General features: G+C 40.1%; 1 protein-coding gene across 1 annotated transcript in view; it reads right to left on the bottom strand.

The window, feature by feature from the left end:
• Positions 1-17,593, bottom strand: part of PKD2 (polycystin 2, transient receptor potential cation channel) — a 239,049-nt gene that overhangs the window by 140,683 nt on the left and 80,773 nt on the right. The window lies entirely within an intron of this gene.

Here is a 17,593-nt window from a genome sequence, read left to right as displayed (position 1 = left end):
GTCCAGCCCGAACTGCCAAGCCGTCTTCCCTGGACCGGCAACAAGCATCCTGGGACCGGTTTCTGGCTTGGGGAGCAAAAAAAATATGGATTTAGGCCCAGATCTCTGTACAGGGTGAATGTATGACATTGTTCTGCATTCTGTCCATCAACTGTTGTTTTTGCATTTGTCACCCAGAGTGGGACAGGTATGCTCAGACGTGAGTCCCCTGCTCTCCATGCCACTGGAATCAAGCTATCCTGGCTGATGAGGGCTGAAAGCCCGAAACCGGTCCTAGGATGCTTGTTTCCAGTCCAGGGAGGACCTGGCTTGGCAGTCGGGGCTGGACTGTTTCCATGGGGCACAGGGTCAAGACTGATAGATTTGCATATGGCTGGGTTCACACTGGAATGGCATGGGGAGAAAAAAAACGATGGATTTCGGCCCAGATCTCTGTACTGGGGTGAATGTATGACATTGTTCTGCCTTTCCATCAACTGTTGGTTTTGACAATGTAATAGATTTGTTGTTTTGACTATATGCATTTGTCTTATATGGATATCCCAATACTGCATGGATCAAGCACGTGTGGACATAAACAGACCACACTGGCTTCCACAAAAGCCAAGGTGAAACTACGTTTCAATGCTCTGCTCAGGCTTGTTAAACATCACACACTGTAGTTAATGCAAACAGTGTCTCCTTCAGGAGGTCCCCTTGCATGCACTTACAGGGTAATTAAAGAATCACTAAGTTATTGGGTGACATTCAATAATAAATATTTACGTATAATACAAGAGTCACTTTAATATACATGTCATAGTATATAGTATGAAATATTGGACTGTCTCTCACTCAAAGACTTGACCACCAAACAACTGTATTGATGCAGAGTGACACAAGGGACCTCCCCACTGTGTCTGGCAGCCATTTTGATATTGTATTGATCTGTTTTTGCACACTACTCACTGCACTCTGAGGTTTACTTTATTCAGCCTCGTAGCACCTTGTTTTACCAGTTACGTTTATTAATAAAACATGTTTTGTATGTTCAGAACAATGAGAATACATTTGTGACCATGCATGCTGAGGCCTCTGTATTGAAGGGTCTCTCATATGTTACCTAAATATTTATTAGTGCACTGTATCATGTCTCTCAATGAGTTGTCAGCTACCCTACAAGTGTATGTATGGGTACCTCCCCGACCAAACCACTGTTGTTTTCATTGCTTTATTGCACAGGGTTAATGTCTCAACCCCATCTCTGTGTGTTGTCTTACATACACAATAAACACTGAATGCGGTAGCACGCAGACAAAGCAGCAGCAGCTGACGTTAGCGGGGAGGGAGGATTTGTTGATCTACAGGGCTTCTCATTCAGAAACAATTTGGTTCTCTCACTATGTTGTGGAATCATGAAGTACAAGCTACCCACCCAAATGACTCTACTTCAGGTAGTGCTTATTTCCACTACCTCCAGACTTATGGGGTGCCCTGGCTGAAGTAAAGTGCTACGAAAACAAATGAGGACGGAATACTGAAGAAATCACACATTCACCCCCAGTCAAGAGATCAGGGTTAAATCCATCGTTCTTTTGCTCACTATGCCACCTAATTTTGGACCCAGCCATATGCAAATTGCGTAGCACTTTTCGTCCTAAGTGGGATGGGTATGACCAGAAATGGGTCTCTTGCTCGCTCTGCCAAAGGATTCAAGCTAGCCAAGCTGATTAGGGGTGACACCCCGAAACCAGGCCCAGGATGCTGGTTTCTGGTCCAGGAAGGACCTGGCTTGGCAGTTCTGGCTGGACTGATCCCATGGGGAGCAGTGTCAAGACTGATTTGCATATGGCCAGGTCCTAAACTGGGGTGGCAGGATGAGCAAAATAACAATGGATTTAAGCCAGATCTCTTGACTGGGGGTGAATGTTTAATTTGCTCTGCATTCCGTCCATCATTTGTTTGTGTACCACTGGCTGAAGTAAAGGACATCTTTTACACTTCAAGGGTTAAGCATTTGTGGGCGCAAGGGAGCATAAGCATATGTAAATCCCACCCCTTTATGCAGATAGAGGTTCTACACAACTGCTTTCTTGTCTTTCAGTCTACAATGTAAACTTTTACGTAACCCATACCTTGAGAAAAAAACATGTTTTTGGAAGCCTAGACAAACATCAACTTCAACGTACATGCTTTAACATATTAAACAGCAAGTATGTTACTTTAGATAAGGTTCTAGCTGTTATTCTCCATCTAGGTAACGTTTTTCCAGTTCATGTTTGAAGCCTTAAAAAAATAAAGTTAAAAAGATTCGAAGCGGATGGTTGATTCCAAGCTGAGCCCACATGATGGAAATATGCTTGAGACCACGCGTTGGCATCTGCCAGCAAGGCACCAACAATTTAGCTCCTAATGCAGAGTGCAAAACTCTCTGAAGACAAGCAAAGGTGAAGCATTTTGCGAGGCAGTGAAAATTAAGTCATCAGGAACCTTCCAAAGAACAGAGAGCTCTTATTTTAATCTTGGCGGACATTGAAGGCCAACCCAGACTTCTTCACAGACTCCAAACATGGCTTCAGCTAGAGATCCTTTATAGGCCTACTATGGACTGCTTGGACCCTTAAAATGAAGTACTATGAAATATCCAAATGCACAGCCATTCCATAAACAGCTTGAGCGAGCGTTTATCTCCGTTTAAGGTCTAACAGAGGACAAGTCTAGGAGAAGTTGTCAAGACAATATGGAGTTGTTTTCTCTACTGTTAGGACATGTCAGTAAAAGACAGCTCAACGTCAAAATGTATATCTACTGAAAATGTCCCAGCAAGAGTTTCCAAATTGCACTGGTCAAGACTAAATTCTAAACTTCGGTGTTTCCAGCACTTAGATACAGTGTTTTGCCATCCACTTCTTGGCAGTGATTGAGTACATTGATGTGGTGCTCCTATCAAACTTCATGACTCTGGTTGCGCAAATACAGCCATCATTGGCGTACATCTGGCATCGATAACCTTGAACCACTGGATGGCCCACTAGAGAACAATGTAAGTGTGAGAAAAGAGTGTCAGAATGCCTGGGGTACCCCACATTTCAAAGACATGTTTAGAAGTATACTGATTTAGGTGCACTTATTGCTGACAATTCACCAGTAAAGAGCTTAACAACTCCAGAGCCCTATCTCTTACGCCCAAGTCCTACACAATACAGCCATGGAGGAACACATGGTCCATGGGGCAAAATGGAACTCGGAGACCCAAGAGGATCAAAGCAGCTGTGTGACCCCTTTCTCAATTCCACAAGTTGTTCCCGAATATCCTAAGTGTTACAGACATGAGTGTGTTGTAATCAAATATATGAAGGACTACTCCGTGCAAGAGCTACTGTTGTGAGTAATCGGAGTTGCATTTACTGGCAGGTAAATTACCCCAGATTCTCAGCAAGGTTAATAAGCAGTACATTTTTAGGGGGCAGGGCGGCCTACATAAAACAATTCAGTCAGGCATGATCTTAAGAAGAGTCTAGCCAAACTGAAAATAGATCTAAAGTTCACGATCATAGCTTAGTGTGTACAGAATATATGCAGACGTCTGTAGCAGAGTGATGGATGTCGTTCATCATCCTTACAGTTGGTGAACGAATGCTACCCTAAGGAGCGGAAGAAGCAACCCGGTAGTATTCAAACATGCACAAAACTACCAAACCTATATTGCAATCCTTCTAATACTCCCATACTTCTCATACAGTCTATCTAACATGGCTTTTCCTCTCAGCATTTGAGGCATCGGTTTAGAAATGCACAATTGAGAGCCTTTCAGCATAATTGAAGGGGTTTGAAAGAAAGCAAAATGCACTATCTTTTGATTTCTTCTGAATTCTTAGGGAACGTCACTTTCAGGTGGCAGAAAAACCATTATTTTTCTCCACTATATTCCACTTTGTGTAGTGTCGCTCAGGGTTCATCCCCGAGTCCCATACTGTTTAATGTTTACGTTTGGCCAGTAGCGGACATTGCGGTTTCCTTCGGACTATCATTGACGTCATATGACACTCAGTTGGTCATCTCGCTTTCTCCAAATGAACGGAAGAATGCAGATCAGCAAATGAATGGCATAACAGTAGTTGCCAAATGGATGGATGCTAGCTGTTCAAAACTAAATTGGGACAAGACAGAGATGATGACTGTGGGGACTCCTGACTGGTGGCATGAGATGCTGGGTCTGCTACCAGCTCCCAAACCTTTTGTATTTGGCTGGCTCAAAAACTGACAATGGATTATCATGTGAAAAAAACATCAACCTGCTATTTTGGCCTACTTAGGAGACTTAATAAAATCTTGGAACATTTACTAAATTCCAATAAAAAAAGACAGGGGTTCAAGATATTATAACCTCTCGTCTAGATGATGTCAATTTTCTCTACCTTGGAATTTCGCAAAACCTAAAAATAAAAATAAAAAAAAAGGCAATAGACAGTTCAGGATGAGGCACCACGCCTATTACTAAGAATTCCAAGATTTGCATCAGTTTCCTCTCATCTGATTCAACTGCATTGGATGGCGATTATTAAGAGAATTTAACTTAAAGTTTTGTGCCTCGTCTTTAAGGCATTCTCTGACCCCTGGGCAATGTCCATCCAAAAATGTATTCAACCTTATTTCCCACCAAAGACTCTAAGATCAGCAGATCTTAGACTAGCTTGTGTCCCTTGGTTCATGAGAGTCCGGCCAATCGGTGTCTTAGTTGGGGTTTTAGCTGCTCAAATTTGGAGCTCACTTTCAACTGCGCTGCGTCTATGGTCATCGGAGACCATTATCAATAAGAAATTTCAGACCTGGCTCTTCTAATTAGTGCATTTTTGCTTTCAGACTGCTGGTTTGGGAGCAATTGGGAAGCCCAGGTTAGCCAACCAAGCACTCTATAAATGCTTCAAACATAACCATAAACATTTAATTTGAATATCCACAACAGTGAGTAAAGAGGTAAATCTAATCTTTATGAGACCCCCATCTAATGCTTTCAGCAAGACAGAACATGCACCTCACTGACCCTCAATTCTGTATCTCCCGATCACACTACAGAAGGACCTGCATGCCTCAGCCTGGCTCCACATGCAAACCAAGTGGGAGACAGAGGACAGAATGCCATCCAGTATATAACACAATTGGGCTGCTCATCATAGCCCAAGTCCAATGGTAACAACTCAGCTACTTTTTCTTATATTGGCCCTGGGGGATCTCCAGCAGACTGTCTTTAAAGCATCTATATTAGCATTTGAAATCCCCAAGTTGCTGTAGGCTAAGTCTTTGTGAACCAGGCTTAGGGTACTCTGTAACCAAGCTATACCGGGCTGATGAACCCTAATCAGTGCTAGGTTGCTTGTGTTCTGGTTCAGGGAGGACCTGGCCTGCAGTTCGGGCTGGTCTGTAACCATTGGTGCAGGTTCAAGATTGAGCTGCATATGGCTGAGTTCAAACTCAGGTGGCATGTGTGTAAAATAACTTTGGACCGGGTTGCGTCCCGAGAAATTACTAGTGGGTGAGATGAATCATCACTTTTTGCATACTTCAATTTGGAAGGAAGTCACAACTTTCAGTAAGAAGGTCAAGCGAGTCCTTGACACCAGTTTGTCAGAAAGAAGGTGGTATAGGGTGGTTGCACTGAAAGTGCCTGCAGTTCTCTCACTCGACAAGTTAACTTAATCGCTATGAGGAAGACAGTTTTCAGAGTAAAGAACAGCAGTGAGCAACTATGCGTAGGCCTCAAGGGTGCACACAAACGTCAAGACCAAGCTAAGGTCCCTCTAGACCTTCACAAACAGGTTGGGAGGAACATGTGTTTCAAACCTTTAATAACCTGAATCACGACAGCTGCTTCAAACAAGGATGGCTGTTTCAGCAACCTTTGAAAGGCCGACAAATAACCATTTCTATTCCCCGCTGCAATGCCTTGCTACTCAAAAGACAGGACAAACAAGACTGTCCAAAAGCCTAGCCTGTAAGTGGTTAGACAACAGAACTTCTTCCAGTGCCCAGTGTAGATGGATTTCATGAAAGGGCATCTGGAAGCAAGAATTACATCCAGCACCTTAGACGACAAGTCAAAAGCAGTCAACTGCCACTGCTCAATATCCATTCATGGAGGGGTTTCGAATGAAGGACCATGCTCTGTCGTGGAGATAGGAGGTCTCCCAAGGTGTTAGTCTGGAGCTCAGATGTTCATCCTCAGGAGTTCCAGGTATCTCACTCTCCTGACCAAGTCTGGGGCAATTAGGATGACTTCAGAGCAGACATTGTTGATATTTTTCAAAATTGGGACAGGAGTGTTAGTGGTGGGAAGATATTTAGGAGTCCCTTGTTTCATTCCAACCATAATGCAACAACACCTGAGCCAGGGGCAGCATCTTTAAGTTTAAGCAGAAACCAGTTCAGGTTACTTAGATCTGAGATGAGACAAAGACCACCATCCTTTTTCAGTACCAGGAGTAGCATCCCTTGCTCTCTTACTGGTCCTGCATCAATTCCACAGCAGACTGGAGTAAGATCTCTACCTCCTGCAGAAGGATGGATAGTTGGTCTACATAAGGGAGGAAACACAAAGGGGAAATCGGTGGAGGAGCTTGTTGGAAGGGTGGAGCCTTCCCCCTTTCCATGATCTTTAGGACCCACTGGTCTGTAGTTATGGCCATCCAGCCTTGTGGAAAGGAGGATCTACACCTCCCATCAGCTGCCATGTGCTCAGACAAGAGGGAACTAGGGCTGCTTCCCTGCTGTGGCTGCGTTGGAAGAAACGGAGGAAGAGGTAGACAGAGGAAATGTTCCGCCTCTACTTTGGCTTAGATGCCGGTATTGCTTAAACAAGAAGTTATGTTGTTGCTGCTATTGCTGGCCTAGCTGTCAGCCACAAAAGGGCCTAGCATTTGCAATGCAATGGGTCACGCATTTACAAGAGTTGTAGCTATTGGCACTGTAAATAGCACAAAATACAAATTGTGAGAACTATCGCATTGCAAATATATATATATATTTTTTTAAAACACCCAACGCAGAGCTTTCACGTTAATGGTGGCCGTGCCCCTTTCTTTAGACGCACAGCATCTAAAGAAAAGGACGCGGCCGCTATTACAGTGAAAGCGCGTTATGGGGCACTTTTACAAGAAAAAAGCATTTGTATGTCAAGCTGTGTGTGTGTGTGTATATGTGTATGTATATATATATATATATATATATATATATATATATATATATATATATATATATATTAATATTACCTACTGGCGGTCGCCAGTAGGCATATATAGTTAGGATTTTTTCTCTATGGGATTTTTGAAAATTCTATGTCTAATAACTTTGGCGTTTGTGGACGGAATTGGCTGAAATTTTCAGGAAAATGGAACATTTTGTTTTGGAGCAGGCACTGAAAATTTGGGGGGGGGGGTTCGTCAAGGGGGGGCCGAGAAAAAAGGGGGGTCCCAAAACACGTTTTTCCCATGTTAATTTCCATAGGGCGGTGTGTCGCACTTTTAGCCCGAACGGCTGAATGGATTTGCACGAAACTTGGCAAAATTGTAGGGACTGTTAGCCCGATGTGCCTTTGCTAGGTCTCAATATATGTGCTCCAGTGGATTTTGAGAAATTAACGTTCAAAAAAATATATATATCTGTAAGCGCGCTCCGGGCAGCGCCCCGGTTCGCGTACTTGACGCGTAACGGAACTTCGCGAAGCGAAGCTGATTGGCTCTCCGGTGCCTGTCAACATTCTAAACAGTCCGGAGCGGCCGCCATCTTGTCTCTCGGTAGGATCGAGAGACAAGAGGAGGCCAAAACAAAGGGGGAAATGACCATAAGGGGGCATAGTAGATCCTCCCTGACCCCCTAGGTTTGATGTGGAGGCTTTAAAAGGGCCCCGCGGGGCAAAAAATAAATACATTTTTTTTTGTTTTTTTTGCGTGGGGAGCGCCCGGTACGCGCACCGGGAAGCGGTCTGGGGAGCGTACTATAAGGAAAAAAGAATGCTAGACTATGATATTTTGAAATATTGTATGTTTATTGATTGTTCTTTTTGTTGGTTTTTTTTTTGTTTTTTTTTATTTAAGTAGCAGTATTTATGATTATTAAATATACATTTATTTTTGGGATTGTGCACAGTATACTATAAGTCTGACTTTACATTATAATCAATTTGGTACTAGTTTATGAATTACATATAAAAATGATTAAAGACTCAAACAACTTTTTAATATTAAATATAATTTTATTTTTCTGATTCTTTTTCAAAATTTAATAGAACGTCTAACATTTGACTGTCCGATATGTCCTCTTGTTGAGTGAACATAACTTCCCACATTTGACCGTCATCATAATGAAGTAAATAATCCACAGATTCTACACATTGTAGAAGTTCATGGTCTCGTGATTCATCCATGAATTCCAAGTCAATGGGTTCCTCATTATTCATGTCTAGGACAATTTCAAAGGAAACGTTCTGTTCTCCTTGCATTTTTGTGCTGAAATGTGAATAAAAAATAAATATATCAGTAGAGATAGGGCACTGTTGGGTTTAAGTTCAGACAGGTACTTTTGAGGCATGAAGTAGTACTATTAAAAAGTGCCTGTGAGAAAGCCTATGTAAATTCATAATTATACCAAAGAAACCTAAATCAATCCAATAATTATAATAAACAAGCCTTTCTCAATGTCTAACTCTTACAGAGGGATAGTATATAACTATGTGAAAATGTTTTCAAATTTATGAAATAATATCTTACCTTTTAAAAACAAGTTTAAGTTGTGAGTGAAAATGATTTTGCTATGTAGTTCAGGAAGTAGTAGTCAAAATGGCTGTGTTTCTCTCTCTTTTTTTATATATATTCAGGTACATAACCAATCAAATGTCAGGTAAAAAAAGTAGAAAATGAAAGTAACATTTTAATTGGTTGTCAATTCCAACACTTCAGATGTGTTTTGTGAAGTAATTTACCTCAGGGTATTTAGAGAGGTCTACAGGCTAAATGGCTAAATGGAATTCCAAACAAATTTGGTGAAAGTGTCTCCAGGGTTTCTTCTGTAAATTACTTTCCCACCTTTTTTGATGGAGCGCTTCCCGGTGAGCGCCCCGGTACGCGAACCGGCAGCGTTACGGGAGTCCACCATTTTGTGTTTCGGTCGAATTAAGATACAAGATGGAGGGCAAATAATGTTCAGAATGGGTAGAAGGGGGCACGGTAGACGTATTTTGACCCCCTAGGTTTTCTGAGGGTGGCTGAGGAGGCCCATATGTGCGAAAAAAAACAATTGTTTTTAAATTTTCGCGCGGTTAGCTTACGGTTCGCGTACCGGGGAGCGTACTTTGTTGAAAATTAGTGAAAAAAGTTAGAGTAAAATAATAATTGTGAGTGATCAGATGTAGGGTAGCTCTGAGAAGAGCTTTTGGGTTTATGGTACATTTAGGTACTTATAAGTAGGTACCAATGCACAGTCTTAAATTCAGAATGAAAACTCTGTTCCCTTCATCTGAGAAGTGAACTCCATCTCCTCTGTAGATATCTTGCATGTAGTAACGCAAGTTATTGTTGTACATGGAGCCCATTCCATGGTCTCTCATGTAAGCTGAAACAGATTTGTTTACATGCTTCCTCGATTTCTCAATTTGTGGACAAAATTGGTTCGACCACCTCCATTTCTGTCTTTGGCATATATTTGAATATACCAAGGCAGTTTGAGGAAAAAGTGCCATCAATTGCTCAAAGGTGTCCTTTAAAAGCATTTCCAGACCTACACCAGTCAAAGTGCCCAAGTCATTACCTCCACAGTGCAAAATTAACAGGTCAGGTTTAGGCAAATGCATAAAGGTTTTCACCAATGGTATCAATTGGTGACATTTTAATCCTCTGTTGCCAATCCACTTAATTTCCACATTTTGTAAATTGAGGTTAGGTAAATTTCTGTTATCAGCATACCTCTGAGCCCAGTAGACTACTATGTCCAACAATCCAGACAGAAAACATGGTGAGAGAAGGTTCTGCTGCAGTCAGATGAAGTGTGGCAATGAAATGGCAGTTGAAAAAATAAGAGTTTAAAATGAAAAAAACTGTGGAGTTTCTGTGTTAAGGAAGCAGTAGCAGTGATTGGTGGATTTTGATTGCTGAAAACAGAAAGTTTGGGTGCATGGATGAGTTCTTTGAAAGATGTAATTTGAATGGTCAAGAAAAAATCATTTTATGAAAGATTGCACTGGATATGCAGGTGCACTGAGAGTTCAGAGTTCAATTGAAACATTGTTGTGTGAACTTGCAAACATCAGAGGTCTTTCAGGAGGTGGTTGCTATGCAAAAAAGGCAGAAAGGGCAGAGGGGGGAAGGGTGTTGATTTGAAAAAAGTGAGGGAAGAGTTTTGATTGGGTGACATGAGAGATATGTGTGATGAATTACAGCATTTCTGTGCTTTTCATGGCTGCAGACTCTGGAGTGCATACCTTTTGCTCTGCTAAAGACGAATTGGTGTGTTTCTGAGACTGTTTTGAAACTCATAACGTATTTACTAAGGTGAGAAAAGATTCATTTAATTTAGATAGAGAATAGTATGCTTTAGGGAGAAAATTATGAAGAAAATTGTGTATTTAAAATGTTGCTTTGTGTCAAGTGTTTTACAAATAGATTTTGTTTCTTTGTGTTACATAGCCATGTTAAAAGTGACGCAAAAATAGTGCAAGGGTCTTACAAAAATGCTTTCATGTGTCTTAGGGTATTTTAACTCACTTCCCCATGAATGTATGATTATAATTTGTTTACAAGATGTGTTTAAAAACGTTTTTTGAAATCAATTAGGTTTCTTGATATGTACTGCTAGAATTTCATAGGTTGCTTGGGGCATATTTATAAGGCCTTTGAGTCTCTCTGATGTTATTTTTACCATTTTAATTTAAGACCTTTCCCTATGGTGCAAGGTCCTTGTAAATGCGCCCCCATCTGTGCTTGGCAAATTTAGATCTTGATTATTTGACTAACATAGCCATGTTAAAAGTGACCCAAAAATGTTGCAAGGGCCTTAAAAAAAACGCTTTCATGTGTCTTAGGCCATTTTAAGTCATTTCCCCTTGAATGTAGGTATATAATTGATTAAGATGATGTGTTTAAAAACGATTTATGAAAACAATTAGGTTTCTTGATATGTACTGCTAGAGCTTCATAGGTTGCTTGGGGCATATTTATAAGGCCTTTGAGTCTCTCTGATGTTATTTTTACCATTTTAATTTAAGACCTTTCCCTGTGGTGCAAGGTCCTTGTAAATACGCCCCCATCTGTGCTTGGCAAATTTAGATCTTGATTATTTGACTTACATAGCCATGTTAAAAGTGATCTAAAAATGGAGCAAGGGTTTAAAAAAACACTTTCATGTGTCTTAGGGCATTTTAAGTCACTTCATGATGAATGTAGGTATATAATTGATTTAGATGATGTGTTTTAAAACGTTTTTGGACATCAATTAGGTTTCTGGATATGTAGTGCTAGAGTTTCATAGGTTGCTTGGGGCATATTTATAAGGCATTTGAGTCTCTCTGAAGTTATTTTTCCCATGTTACTTTAAGACCTTTCCCCGTGGTGCAAGGTCCTTATAAATATGCCCCCATCTGTGCTTGGCAAATTTAGATTTTAATTCTTTGACTAACATAGCCATGTTAAAAACGACCCAAAAATGGTGCAAGGGCCTTAAAAAACGCTTTCATGTATCTTAGGCCATTTTAAGTCATTTCCCCTTGAATGTAGGTATATAATTGATTTAGATGATGTGTTTAAAAACGATTTTTGAAATAAATTAGGTTTCTTGATATGTAGTGCTACAGTTTCATAGGTTGCTTGGGGTATATTTAAAAGGCATTTGAGTCCCTTTGATGTTATTTTTCTCATTTTAATTAAAGACATTTCCTCGTGGTGGAATGTCCTTGTAAATACACCCCCATGTGTGCTTGGCAAATTTAGATTTTGATTATTTGACTTACATAGACATGTTCCATACAGTTCTCACCTTCTGCGTAGTCTTTGATATGCTAGACTCCATCTGCACTATGAGATACCTAAGCAAAGGAAACACAGGTGATGTGATTGTGAAATGAGGAAAAGAAACCCTAAATTTCATCTGCAACCCTGAGTAGGCCTCATCTCAAACAAACCTCTGGATAGGCTACACCTTATCGTCATCCTGAATCAATCATTTAAAATGTTAGGGACAGATTTATGATAGGTGTGTGCCTCTTTTGCGTCTCTGTGCGTCACTTTTGTGACGCAGCGGCGGTGGAAAAGATTTGCTATGTGGCGACATATTTACAACTTGATGCATCTAAGCAGATGTGTCATGCTGTAAAGTCCTGTGCCACATGAAACCGATGCAGCAGTGATGCAAAAGATGCACCATGTTGCAAGACAGGCCTCACTTCATCTCCAACAAGATAAGAAGCTGAATTTTCTGTAAATGTCAAAATTGTTGTATACACTGCTGAACTTCTGTGTACTCTTTGATATGCTAGACTCCATCTGCACTACGAGATACCTAAGCAAAGGAAACACAGGTGATGTGATTGTGAAATGAGGAAAAGAAACTCCACATTTTTCAATTACATCACCTGTGTTTCCTAAGTTTACGAATGACATTGTGCAGATGAGGTTTAGGTCTGTCCACGGACACAGAAGAGGTCTGGCCTTTGTTCAAGAGTGAAGTGGATATGACTCACTTCATTGGTAGGCCTGCACATGTATTATCTCTTCTGTATTCTTCAACAACCCTAAATTTCATCTGCAACCCTGAGTAGGCCTCACCTCAAACAAACCTCTGGATAGGCTACACCTTAACGTCATCCTGAATCAATCATTTAAAATGTTAGGGACAGATTTATGATAGGTGTGTGCCTCTTTTGTGCCGCTGTGCGTCACTTTTGTGATGCAGCGGCGGTACAAAACATTTGCTATGTTGTGACATATTTACAACTTAATGCATCTAGGCAGATGTGTTATGCTGTAAAGTCCTGTGCCACATGAAACCTGCGTCAGGTTTCATATAGGTGTTTTGTGGCAGGGTGGGCATTCATTTGCATGAAAGCCCTGTAAAACTAACACAGTGAAATTTAGAAGATTTCACTGAGTCAGCTTTATAGCATTGCTGAATCAAATCCTTATGCCTGTTTGAAATAGCCTAAGGAGTGATGCACCATGCAATGTGTGGCTTCCTCCTGTGCATTGCAGTAGACATGTCGTGCTTATGACGTGATTCCTGCAATGTGCTGCTTTTGCGGCACAGATGCGTGACGCTTCTGTGCTGTTTTTACTCAATGGTGCTCCACATTGTAAATGCGGCACACCATGGGTGGCAGAGCAGCGGTGCACGTTAACTGGTGCATCCCTGGGGATGTTCCAGTTAACATAAATCTGCCCCTTTACATTTAAGTATGTGCAGGGGACACAGAGTCGGTGAGGCTTATCCAAGGTTAAGAAGAGATGAGTCCTGTTCACTGAAAACTTGGACATAGGCCTCACCTCCTCAGCATCGCTGGACATGGCTAAATAATAGCTGCAAAATGTTACTCTTGTTAAACAAATTTACTATTATAGTCTCTGAGATTTGTGTCTTACTCTGCAACATCTCATTGTTGTTCTCTTTTTTTAAAGATAACAACAACATCAAGCATGAGTGATAATGAGCAATCAGTTGATCTCGATCTTATTGTTGAACTTGTGATTGAAACATCAGTGGAAGTAGATCCCTTTGATGATTTAAATCCTGAGGATGATGAAGAACATGATGAGGATGCCGATTTGTCAGAATTGTATGACATTGGGTGGGAAGCTGACCTGCTTGAGCCTATGGAACTATAAACATTTATTTTTAAAATTTAACGGAAATAAAAAGTAAAAATGTAAACCGTTTCATTTAAAATTAAACACAACTTCAAAAACAGGTTATGTGTAGTGTCTTTAATAAAATAGTATAATATGCTCATAAAATTAGATCAGATTCACATATAAAACAGCACAGGTAAAATGTAGAAGCATTCCATTTCTTTGGTACTATTTATGAATACTGAATTTGCCTATGCACTAAAAATTATTCTAAGTGAAAATGACAAGTAGTGTGTTAAGTTTTTGACGACTGTTATTGATTTACTGTTTGGTAATAGTGGTTAATAACATTTTTTATTATATTTTACCACAGATTCAACTGCAGATCATTTCAAAAGTAGAGAATGCCAAGTAAGGATAGAATCAGAAAGGCTACAAAACGTCAAAGACAGCAGGTTCACAGATGTTTGCAGCAGTCCTCTACAAAAAAAAATTGTCAAGTCACCAAGAAAGCACCGGGTAAGACAACTAAATCATTCATAAGAAACATTTGTAGAACAAAAAGTATTACTACAGAAAATGTTTCAGTCCAGAAAAAGAGAAGCATTTTAAACGGAAAGGAAAGGCAATCAAAAATGTTACTGCTAGAGCAAGAGATAACTCTGTGCATGATAGTAGAAGGAAACAACAGTTTAGGGACATTCGTAAACGAATGTTCCGCAACAGGATAATTGGCAATTTGTTAAAAAATATTAAGAAAGGTCAACAGAAAGTGGTTTTTTATAAGAGAAAAAAAAAAGTTGAGAAAGTTATTGATCAGGCATTTGAAATTAAACGAAAATTATTTATTTTGATAATCAATAGAATTAGGAAGCTAAACAAGGCAATTTATGATTTCAAAAGAAATAGTAGATGGAAGAGATTAGTTAATCGTAGTAATTTTTATGAAGTTTTTTCCGGAGAATGGATGCATAGTTCAAGTTGTGAGGCATTTTTTAATGAGGAGAGTTATTTCCAGGATAATGATTTGGTGCATGCAGTTGACACCAGTGGTCGAGCTTATGAGGTGAAAGATGGTTGTCCAGTTGAAAAAGAAAAACTTGTGACAACAGAGACAGAAGAGGTGTTAGGTAATGAGGTTTTAGGAAGACGTCCGAAGGGTCCTGTGTACACCTGGAAGTGTAGTAGTATTTGCAGTGTACGACAGGATTCCATCAATTTGCTTTGTGATTTTGTACGGACATTTAATAAGAAAAGTTTGAAGCAGAAAATGATGTTGTTTCAAGAATTAGATCCTTGCAGAGTGAGAGAAGTGACAGGTTTGCATGGTCATTCACTGGCTTGTCTTTCCAGGAGAGTATGCCAGAGTGCTTTTCATCATTTCAGGATGCTAGCAGTGCATCATAATAAAGTGAGGAAATTAGTTAGAATGTTGTATTATGCTAAGAGTCCAGCAATTATGCTTAAACAATTATGCGCTGCTCTTTTGCATGGTTCTGAAATAGATGTGAAGAATATTTGTGAAGAAATTGAGTTTTGTTACTTTGGAAGTAAAGAGAAGAATGTTGAAATTGACCCAGAAGAAGAGGGTAATGTGGAAGACAGTGTACAGGTTTCCAGTACAGATAATTTTCAGAAGGAAATTGCCACGTTTCAGGTTAAATCAAGTGAGAGGCCTAATTTCACTTGTGTGTGTTGTCGACGCACTTATTATAAGAATCAGACTAAGTTAGTGGATTTATATGGAAAAAGTGAAAGGGAAAATAATAGTGAATGGAAGGATTTCGCAACATACTTGATGGTAGAAAATTGTTTTGATTTGGGATCGGATCAACGTGTGTGTACTTATTGTTGTAACAAATTAAATCAAAACCAGATGCCTGCTAGAGCGGTTCATAATAATCTGGAATTGGTTGAGATTCCTTCTGAATTGAAGGATTTAAATACTTATGAATCTATTTTGATTCAAAGTATCAATCCCTTTCAGTCTATTGTAAGAATGGAGCCAAAGACAGGGAAATTGCCTCCATCAGATTTACAGAGAGGATTAAAGGGAAGAGTTGTTTATTTGCCTCTAGATTTGAAGAAAAATATTAACACAATTGGAGTAGAAAAAGTGGAAGAGGAACCTCTGGTTATCTTAGTTAATGGGGTTCCGACAAAGAATAAGAAAATATGGCAAGATTTAGTGGATGTTAGGAAAGTCAAAAAGGCAACATTGTATTTGAAAAAAAATAATAAGTACTATAAGAATGTATATGTTGCAGAAGAGGAAGTAAGTGAGGAAGAGGATAGCGATTTGAGTGCTGGTCAAATTGAGAAAGTAGAACCCTCTAAAAGTGAAGAAATATATGAACATTATAGTGTTCATCCTTTGCATTCCAAGGAAGTCATGGGGAATGCTATTGAGTTGTTTCAAATGAAACAAGCCAAAGGGAGTCCCATTAGTGTTTGGGAGGAAAGTTTGGAAGCTCGGTGTTTCCCACAGCTATTTCCAACAGGTCAAGGAGGAAGATATGATGAGCGACCTCATCAAATTCCTGCTTCTGAATACCGGACTTTACGATTGTATGCAGAAGATGCTAGGTTTCTACAATGCATTCCCTATTTGTTTCATCTCCTGTTTGAAAGCAATCTGTCTGGACTGTCATATGCAGTGAACCACATCTTGAAAAGTGGTATACAGATGCAAAACATCTCGGCAAGTGACTTTATGGATAAAGTCAATGTCCAAGACAGTATTTTGGATTGTCACCTGATTAATCTCATGGCGTGTCAGCGTGGTACTAATGAGTACTGGTACCGTCGTCATGGTGATTTAAAATGTATGCTGAGGAACTTAGGAACTCCCACATGGTTCCTCACTCTGAGCTGTGCCGAGTATGGCTGGGAAGACTTACTTGAATTTCTACGAGAGGCAAATGGAAACATTGAAAACATCGAATTCAAGACACCCGGAGAACTGTGCTCTTTGGATCCAGTCAATGTATGCAGGCACTTCAATCATAGATTTGAAGCTATGATGTCTTTCATCATGAATAAGAAGAATCCACCTCTTGGAGAGGTGTTGGATTTCTTCTGGAGAAAGGAGTACCAAGCAAGAGGTGCTCCTCATATACATATGCTGCTGTGGATCAAGGATGCACCTAAATTTGGAACAGATCCAGAAGACTTAGTGATGAGTTTCATACAACAGTATTCTACGTGTGCTGTTCCAAACGCAAAGGAGAAGAAAAGCCTAAGAGAACAAGTTCTACGTTTCCAAAGCCATCGTTGTGGAAAGTACTGTCGTCGTAAATTCAGAAACAAGGACAAGTTCTACACCAAATGACGTTTTGGCTTTCCACGACCGGTGATTTCTAAAGGAAGAGTAAACAGTTTGATGTCTTCGCTGCGACATAATGTGATGAAGAAATCACCTAAAAACACATACAATTTGAAGAGGAACGAAGAGTCCAAGTACATCAACGACTACAACCCAGTGATTTTGTCCATGTGGAATGCTAACATGGATATACAGTTTGTGGCTGATAACTGTATGGCTGTGGCTCGGTATGTGACATCTTACATCACCAAAAAAGAAAAGACAGAATTGAAGGATATGTGGGAGGACATTTCCCATGAAAAGAGCCTCAGTAAGAAGTTGTACAGTTTCAGTCTGAAGATGTTGTCACATCGAGAAATCGGAGCTTACGAATGTTCTGACCGGTTGTCTTCAGCAAGTCTCTATGCCAAATCCAGGAGTATCATTTGGGCGAGTCTTGGCCTTGCTGCAACGCGTAATCGAGTTC

Source organism: Lissotriton helveticus, chromosome 2_1, assembly GCF_964261635.1.
Source record: "Lissotriton helveticus chromosome 2_1, aLisHel1.1, whole genome shotgun sequence".
Classification (NCBI taxonomy): domain Eukaryota; kingdom Metazoa; phylum Chordata; class Amphibia; order Caudata; family Salamandridae; genus Lissotriton; species Lissotriton helveticus.
This window is presented reverse-complemented; position numbering and strand designations above follow the sequence as displayed.